This window comes from Antennarius striatus, chromosome 16, assembly GCF_040054535.1.
Source record: "Antennarius striatus isolate MH-2024 chromosome 16, ASM4005453v1, whole genome shotgun sequence".
Classification (NCBI taxonomy): domain Eukaryota; kingdom Metazoa; phylum Chordata; class Actinopteri; order Lophiiformes; family Antennariidae; genus Antennarius; species Antennarius striatus.
This window is the reverse complement of record NC_090791.1, coordinates 19,577,395-19,587,826: the sequence shown is the minus strand read 5'-3', so window position 1 is coordinate 19,587,826 and position 10,432 is coordinate 19,577,395.

The following is a 10,432-nucleotide window of genomic DNA, read 5'->3' as shown; positions in this document are numbered from 1 at the left end:
TAGTGATAGGGTACTGTTCCTATATTTATAATATATAATATCTGAAGAGATTATGAATGAGCTGAATTTCAGTATTTCTAAAGTCCTGAGATAGATGACATATGGATGCCTTTAATACACAATGACATCAGTGTCCTTGTTCTTTAATTCAACCACATTCTGACTGAATCATTTTTTCCCGTAATTTCCACCACCAATTGTCCTCAACACCAGTAATCCCAGTATGTGTATTCCATTTAGCTCATTCTCAGGAATAATCAATTATCAGAAATGATAAATGATCCCCATTCACCTATTCACACGATCATTCATATAATAGTGGCAATTTTGTGTTATGTTTTGATTTTGAGGTTTTGACCACTTTTTGTTATTTTTCATGTTATTAGATCTTAAAAAGCCTCTCTATGACAATGTGAAATGAAATGAACAACATCAGGAGATGGAAAATACCTTCACAGCCCCAAAGTAAAAAGGGCTCCTTACCAGTTTAGGAGTCAGTAATGAATACACAATAAATACACAGAGTACAAACAGTTATACATTGTTGCCACGGAAAAGAAAAAAACCCTGCATAAATATTTAAATAGCAAAAGACACCCTTAAGTTTGATGTATATTGATTGTGAGGGTTTAACAAAAGTGACACTCTGAACAAACCAGAACAAACAAGATGAATATTTTCTCCTAAAATAGGGAAAACTTAACATTTAAAATACCTGAAGACAAGAATTATAAACATGTGTGTTGTGGTTGATGAAAAACAATATTATGCAGTTGTGTAATGCCTCAGAAAGAAATCTGACAGACGGACTGATGGATGGAGAACTGACAGCAATATTTGCAATTATAGTCCTGGGGATAAAAATGGGTTCAAACTCCACAACCGTACCTGAATCCAACTGATATTTATATCAAACATTGGACAAAGAGTATGTCTTCACCCAGTTCTGATCAGAGTTATGGACGATTGCTGAAAGTGATGATCAAACGACACGCCCACCAAACGTTCATTAGTGGAGTTAAACATTAAATCATGAAGCTACACAAAGATCTGCACAACAGATAAATAGTGTATTGTGAAATGCGTGTGCTGTAGTGGTTTTTTGGAATTTATGTCTTTTATAAAATAATTTTATGAATGCACTGTTGGAACTGTGCCCTATAAACAAACTACCTGTAACAACGTTCTTCTGTCTAAACTAATGAGTGGTAATATGAAAATCATGTCAATCTCTACAGAATATTATTAATATAACCACAGCGCTTGTTACATGACATTCGCGGAGGGGGGGGGGGCATGCCACGCCCTCTTAATTAGCTCATTATCTCTGACTCCGCATGCAGATTAGTGTACACTCATTTAAATTGATGGATGGAAGACGGATGCATGTACTTCCTCTGTTTGTATCTCTGTTACATTATTCACACCATATCTTGTGTTAGGAAATGCATTCTTAGTGTGTGTGTGTGTGTGTGTGTGTGTGTGTGTGTGTGTGTGTGTGTGTGTGTGTGTGTGTGTGTGTGTGTGTGTGTGTGTGTGTGTGTGTGTGTGTGTGTGTAAAATAAAGTGGCTGTGTTTATTTCAGCCACTTTTAATAAGACCTTTAAATATTTCCTTCCTGGTGTGACAGTCTCTTGTATTTAATGTGTCAGGATTTCATTCTCGTTTTTCTTTGTTCAATGTTTTCTTTTCTTTGCTTTAATAATTTATTGGACAACAGAGGGTTGCAAACCCAATCAATCATAAAGAAAGTACACACCCCCACCCCTTACACACACACATACACACACACACACACACACACACACACACACACACACACACACACACACACACACACACACACACACACACACACACACACACTTGATGAGACAAATCAGTCTTCCACTCTGTGTGTGTGTCTCTTGCTCTCTGCTTGCTGTGATAAGTGGGTTAAGCTCCTCTGGGTTAATTAGACTGTTTCAGATGTGACTAATTTGCTGGCTGCAGGCACCACAATATTCTAAATACCCTACAAGTGTGTGTGTGTGTGTGTGTGTGTGTGTGTGTGTGTGTGTGTGTGTGTGTGTGTGTGTGTGTGTGTGTGTGTGTGTGTGTGTGTCGGGCGTCTTTCCCAAACAGACACTTTGACGTGTCCGTATGAGATAACACATTATTAAACTCTACAGTGTTAAATGTTCACTCTGTCCGAATCATTATTCATCTCATTTGTGTTAATTGTTGTTTCATATAATTTTTATATTTTTTATAATTTTTGCCCCTGGCATCAGAGTGGTGTTCACCACTTGTGCAGATATCACAAGTCACACCTGTATTAATGATGTATTAATTATGCGAGTGTTTCCTGTCGGGCTACAGGAAGCGTCAATCTCAATTGTTTGCTGGTATTGGTGAAGCCACTTTGATCTTTTTTGATTTCAAACCATTTCTGGCTATTAACTGTGTTTTTTCTCATATTATTTATGTTCATATAGTTTAGGATCATGATTTTACTTGAGTTGATTAATTGTGATAAGTGATTGTGATTGACTGCTCTGATATATAAGTGATACGTGTGATATTTAAGGGTCACCACCTGTAGCCACAGAGAGCGGAAAGAAGAAATAGATTTTCTACTTTGTGAATGTGATAATACCTTCTTTTTTTTTTGTTTGCTGAGTTTTAATTAAGTGAATAATAAATTACTGTATTCATGGAGCAACCCCGTTGTCCCGGGTAATCTCAGCTCTGGAAAATGGTTGCCTGGAGCTGCAACTCCAGGTGTTACATCCCTATTCAAATGTAGTTTTCAGTTTTATCAAATAGTATTCTGCAATAATGCAGGAACACATTCCTTCTGTGTGTAATTAAGTGTGGTGACTATACTTCATTAGTGACTTTTAAATAGTATTATCATTTTATTTATCAAAAAGAAAGAGTAATTGTTCTTATCTTTTGTATTTACAGAATTACACTGCAAAAATTCCAGAAGTAGGACGACCCCTGAATTTAGATATTTGTCCCATCCTCATTCCAGGATCCTCAGTAAGATTCAGAGGAGAAACTAAATATCATTTTACGTACTCACATTTTTCAATGCACTGCAAGCAGGCTAGTATTTGCTGTGTTCTTTTCTACATCAACCTGACAACCTGTCGAGTCCAGCTGCTTCCAGAAATAAGTTAAATGGTTTACAAAGACCTGTTAGGTTCCTGTTAGACACTCTGTTGACAATAATAAATACTCTCTGACACACAAGAATCTACTAAAAGAAATGTGACTGTACTTATTTTACTTTCTTTGGACAGGACATCCCATTGTTCACCGAGGATTAACTTGTAGCACACCATTGTTTAAGTTATTTTCATATATTTGACTTGATTTTTAACATCACGTTTATTTATAAAAGTCAAATTACAAAATAATCACGATGTCACAAAATCCAAAAAGAGATTCACATAAAGAGGATGTTCAATAGTAATGTTCATTTCCAGAACAAGGAAACATCAAACCTTTTAACATTTATCAAACTAAAGAAAAAAAAAAATAGAGCAAACAAAATTGAGGGGAAAAAAATCTGTTCTCCACAATCATCTCTTCTGCAATCAATTTGTTTACTTTTTTCTCTAGTTTTTTCAATCTATAAAACTCTTTGTCATATCAGTGCTTTGGTGGTGAACATATCTCAGGACCGTATTTAAATGTTGAATAAAAGAACCAGAGGCATCAGGAAATGAATTAGAGCACATTAAAGCAAACGCCAGGAAGCACGATGGTGCAGTGGGTAGGATTGTTGCCTCACAGCAGAAGGTCATTGGCTCTATTCCACCTGGGGCCTTTCAATGCTGAGTGTGCATGTTCTCCCACAGTCTGTGTGAGTTTCTCTGGTTTGTTCAGCTACCTATCAAGACTAAAAAGACACAGCTTATATAAAGTGGTCTCTCTAAATTCTTTAGGTATGAGCGTGTGGATGTGGACGTCTGTCTTTCTGTCTGACCCTCCACTGAACTGATGACTTGTCCAAGGTGTATCTTCCCTCTCACCAGCAGTCAGCGGCGATTGGCTCCAGCATATCCCCTGACCCAGATTTAGATAAGTGGCTGAAGACGGGACAATTACAGTGGACTCGTCTTTGAGAAGATGAATAAATGAATACCAGAGAGGTCGTGCTCGTGAGTCATGGGAAGATGAACTGTGAGGTGGATGTTTCTGTGTGGCAGCGAAGCTGAGAAGGAAAGACAGCGTTTCAATCCACAGGTCAATGTGCATTCCAACCCTCACATGTGGTCCTTTGTGTTGACCAAAGGAATAAGACTGGAGATACAAGAAGACAAGAAAACTTTCCTTTATTTGGTTTCTTTAGCTAAGTATTAAACATAGTGGGAGGAAATCTGCACCTTAGCTTTCTTGGAAGTAGTCAGTTTAGTTTGGTCACTGATGATATCTGCAGGGCTTCTCCTTCTGGAAGTTATTGTGGGCACCTCAGGGTAGACCCAAAACATGCTGGAGGTATTGCCTATATCATCAAAGCTGTTATTTAGCATTAGCATTACTAGAATTAGAAGGCAAAATAATGTTTTGATATATCCGAAACTCCTGGGTGTAAAAAATTTCAAGTTTAGGGGCAAGAATTATAAATCATCCCTTCAACTAATCTATTGGCCAACAATTCGACGACTGTGTTTGTTCTGGCATCTCGATTTGATTCTGTTTAAATGTCATTTTAGCGCTCTCTTTACGCCCAAGCTAAAGATGAATTCAAGCGCGTATCATTCAATGTTATCATCTCCTGCTTACACTGGTAGATTTGCTAATTCCGTCTCCTAAAATGCAAGTTCAATGATTTCATTTGTTTATTTATTTATTTATTTTATTAGTTAATGCATTTTGGATGAAACCACTTTGATCACATATCCTATAAATAACATCATCTGGAATGTACAAAATGATGCTGCTGCATTCAACAGTCAAATATTCACTTTTTTATCCACTCAGAGCGACTGCATTCCGATTGCTCTGTTACAGCACTTAGATTAGGTGAGATACAGACCATCAGGTTGTAGTTTAATCTCCAGTCCTCTAAAAACAAACAGACAACATCTGTTTTGGAAAAGCACTTTGTCAAAATCCCAATCCCTCCCAAAGCGACGTGCTTTTGTTGCTTAAGCCCCAGACACTCCAAGCACACATGAAAGGACCAGCGGCAACAAAGACACACTCCTGCGTAGCCTCACATCTCCTGTGACTGGGCCAAAATGTTGCACACTACAGACTACAGCTGATGGCCACATACACAAAACCCTCTACATCAGAAACTGATGATCGTCTTTATCCACCAGTTAAGATAAAGTAGAACAAACTGGTGTTATGAGCAATGGAAGAAAAGAGACAAGCCACCCATGTGTTCTCTCCTAAACCAGAATTTTACTCGATTTACTCATTTTCTCACATTTCTCTTCACATGCAACTATTTACCTTTAGCTGAACACCCATTCAGACCAACGTCTCTTATCAACAGGCTTTGCTGGGGATCCGTGCTCAATCAATCAAGAAGCTGCTGACAGAGGCTAGCTAGTACCATCAGTGCAAGACACGCAGCAAAAACAAAGACTACTGGCCTATCTGCCAGAAGCGTCAGGGCTTTGAATGTCCTACCAAAGTCAGGACTCACAGAGTGAACCCTGGTCTCTGGAGTGTTTTGGAAACTCAAACCAAAACCCTGATCTTTCTTATTTTTGCACAAAAATGTAATGCATGCTGACTTGATGCTGGAAAACAAGTTAGAAAAGGGAGAAATTTGGACTCACACTTCAGAAATTGTTTTTTTTTTTTTTCTGTCACCCGGTCAGAGTCAGATTTCAGAGCCACTACTGCTGTTTTGGCTTTGCAGACTTAGAAGGTACCCTTCTCCACCTGGATGAGACACACCAGCTTTTAGTTTACCTCAACTCACAACACACCTGCATCAAAATGAGAATCAGACAGCATATTATGACAATACAGAGTGTGTAAAACTGCATGGTTTACAGCCTGGGATGTCTTTGTTCCTGATCCATTTATTTACCAGTCTAATGTGACGACCTGTGTGTCAGTCTGGACCTGACAGACCTCATGAAAGAGTTTCTTCTGTCCACCAATCTGGTACAGTTTACAGCAAAAACCAAAACCCTTACTTGAATATTTGTCATCTATACTGAGGGAGATTCATTGAAAAAAAATAAAGACATCACAGTCGTGAATTTAATTCACATGTGATTCTAGTGAGTGAGGTTAATCCTGAGGCTGTATTGAGGACATCACTGGACATGGATTAGATTAGATTAGATATACAGAGGTACCTGTGTTAATAGAAATTAAATGATGATCTATTTCTTTCAATGGTAACGTATGAAGCAGTCTGACACTCTGCCAGTATTCTATCTAGAGAATGTCGTCCCTCTTCTCTGCACATAAGCATTTGTCATTTGTAATTTCAATGACCGATACGGAAAAAATAACAGATAAAACACAATAAAACGATTTCAGTAGAATTATTAAATCAATAATCTGAACAAATGAACATCTTGAGAAGTTGGGTGACTGTATGGAATGTGTGTGTGTGTGTGTGTGTGTGTGTGTGTGTGTGTGTGTGTGTGTGTGTGTGTGTGTGTGTGTGTGTGTGTGTGTGTGTGTGTGTGTGTGTGTGTGTGTGTGCGCAATGTGTTCACAATGCCAGTACTGCTTTGTAAAAAATGTAATTCTGAATATAAAGTTATAATAATTTAGAGTTTATTTATGTTTCAACTGGAACAATATGATGAGATATTTTTAGCACTGAGAACGTGGGAGTAGCATAGAGGCTCAGTTTTGAATGGTATATGTGGTAATGGTGGAATTTTGGCACACATTTTGCCACAAATTATGGTTTGCACTAGAAGCTGCTTAAATTAGCTCTTGTTGAAAATACAAAATCTTTTTATGGCTTTAATTAGAGAAGCAGCCCTCATATATGGTATGTATGCACACTATAGATCTTTTCTGGGCAGTTGATTAAATACCTGTCATCTCGCAGCACCGAAAGCGGTACATGTTTCTCTCTCAGCCACTGATTTGAGGGATCTGTGCATACATTGACACAAGCACATCACAGCAGTAACTTCATTAATTATGACTATCTTCCAACACCGTGACAAGATAGGCCTTGATCTACAGGTAATTAATGTTCTGTGTCAGACTAAAAAGCTTTTTCTCAGACTTCATCAAATATTTCAGTTTAACATGGCTCAGGATGCCGGATACTGTCAAGGTACAGCCACCGCGAGCTATAAAAAATGATTTAAAAAAGGCACTGATACAAGCAGATGGCAGTGGCAGAACAGAGTCATTGACTCACAATAAAATCCTCCATAGCTATATATATATACACACATATACATATATATATATATATATGTATATATATGTGTGTATGTGTATATATATATATATATATATATATATATATATATATATATATATATATATATAGTGAGAGAGCGCTAGAGAGAGAGAGAGAGAAACACACTATATATGACATTTGAGTTTGTTTCCAGTGATGCCGTTCATGTTGTTAAAAAGTGTAAAACAAACAAACATATGTATTATACTGCACAATTCAATGACTATGTTTTCATTTCATTCCCAAAATCTGCTATTTTTCCACACTGCATATCTGACAGGATCAAATTTAAATTCAAATTGGTTCATTCCCTACATAATATATAATATAATATGTGGAAGCTAATCGTTACTCTTCTATAATGCTGTGTGAGCTGAAGAGATTGACAAATAATATTTCATTAAACCCTTCAATTATACCAAAAAGGTAAATTTATCCATGTGACAAAAAATACACCACTTTCAACAAAGTCCACCAAAACATTTGTAATATTTTTTTTTTGTTATTTATGTGTATTCAGAAGCCAGGAAATTAAAAAAAGTATTTTTATTGAATTTAAATGTGAATAAAATTAATTAATTTAAGCCATTTAGTGGTAAATGACCCACCTATACAGAAGTAGTAAAATTTAAGGACCATTATATAGGTTAAATCTTGGAAGGTTATGACTACACTCGTAAAATATTAAAATGTCATATTTTATGACACATAGTGCCACAATAGTTAAGACCTTTGGCTCTTTGTCAAAATGTAAATACTGATAATTACAATTATACTGTAATAACAGAAAAAAAATGACATTAAAATTAGAGAGGTATTTGCTGCATCTTTTTTTTAAATTTTAAAATGAAAAATTTGCACTATAAGACTTGAATGCAAGTAGTTCCAAAAATAATGAGTATGGTTACACAAATCCAGACTGATCAATGAGTCCCTATGGGTTACATTTCATGAATGATTTATTTATCCTCACTTTGTTTGATTGTATTTTCTTTTTTTGCTTTGGTTTTTTTGTTTTGTTTGAAAATAATCTACATTCTACAACATGCAAATCCAGCATTTGACAAACCTATGACACCCTGAGTCAGAAAGACATTCTACAGAAAATCTGCCCATTCTAAATATAAAGACATTGCTTTTTGGTGGAGTTACAGAGCACCGGTGTGGTGCATGCAGAACCCCACTAATCCGATTCTGCTGCAGTGTCCTAACTGGGAGCTGTTAGATTGTGAAGTGCATACTCCCCCCCCAACTGTTAAGCATACACTGAAGCTTCATGCGCTGTAGGGATTTTAAGCCATGGACCTGGAGCTTTGCTGACTTGATGGTGGGTTAAGAGCTGCAATGCATAATACAACAGGAAAAAACAAACAAATAACTGCAGTTCCTGCAGGTATTTTTACTGACATTTGCTGTATTTTATCCAACTTACAGAAATGATTGGGTCTAAGAAGAGATAATTAAGTGGAAGCAATAATTTGGCTGGGCAAAATTTAAGTAACTCTTTTCATGCCAATGTATGGCTTCTCAGTCAGTTCTTAAGTAGACTGCATACAACAATGCTCAATGTGTCTTTGATACAGTACAGGTTATAGTAACTGTAAAATGATTAAACTGTAACCCGTTTTCCATTCTTTGGGAGACCAAACACACTGCAGTCAGTCTGCATTAAGCAGGAGGGAATTACCTGGATTCACACAACACACACAATGCCAAGTCACTAAATAAATCAGTTTAGCCTGGATGGGAAGAAACAACACAATATGAAAACAATAAAGTAATAAAAAATATATGGTAGAAGCCCTATGTGAGGATTGAGTTTTGCCAATAGTACAATATAAAAACTACACAAACTCCATCCATCTTCTACCGCTTATCCGTAGTCGGGTCACGGGGGCTGCAGCTTCATCAGGGGGCCCCAAACTTCCCTTTCCCCGGCCACATCCACCAGCTCTGACTGGGGGATCCCAAGGCGGTCCCAGGCTAGTGCTGAGATATAAATCCCTCCACCTGCTCTTGTGTCTCCTCCCCGCTGGACGTGCCAGGAACACCTCCCTAGGGAGGCGCCCCGGAGGCCTCTGCACCAGATGCCCAAACCACCTCAGCTGACCCCTTTCCACATGAAGTAGCAGCGGCTCTACTCTGAGCCCCTCGCGAATAGCAGTGTTACTTACTCTACCTCTCAGGGAGAAACCAGCTATTCGCCTGAGAAAGCCCATTTCCAGCGCTTGTATCCAGAATCTCGTTCTTTCGGTCATGACTCATCGCCCATGACCAGAGATGAGGTGAGGGTAGGAACGAAGATTGAACGGTAAAAGGAAAGAAAGCGTCGTTTCTTGGCTTAGCTCCCTCTTTGTGGCAACAGTGCGATAAAGTGACAGAAATACCGTTCCTGCTGCCCCAATTCTCCATCCCATCTCACATTCCATTGTTCCCTCACTCGTGAACAGGACCCCAAGATACTTAAACTCTCCAAAGCTGTTTCCATCAATCCACTGGACATTAAGAAAGTTCTTGAAGACGTTTTGTCTCTCATCCAAGAGACTTCTTCAGTTCTGTCTTCAATGAACTGAAGAAGTCTCTTGGATGAGAGATGAAACGTCTTCAAGAACTTTCTTGGGTTGACTTAAACAGCTTTGGATAACCATGACCTGGATAACTGAGAACCTACATAGACATACTTCACTTTTGGAAGGATTTCATTTTGGAAGGATTGGATGGCCCTGAGGTGAGGCCCCCTCACCCCATACTCCCACAGTACCTCCCACTGTAAGACCTTGGGGACCCGATCGTATGCCTTCCCCAAGTCTACAAAGCACATGTAGACTGAATGCATACTCCCAAGGCCCTCTAGGCTCCCTGCAAGACTAAACAGCTGGTCCGCTGTTCCACAACCAGGACAGAACCCACATTTTTCTTTCTAAATCTTGGGTTAGACAATCAGCCGGACCCTCCTCTCCAGCACCTTAGAGTAAACTTTCCCAGGAAGGCTGAGCAGTGTGATTCCCCTGTAGTTGGCACACACCCTCTGGT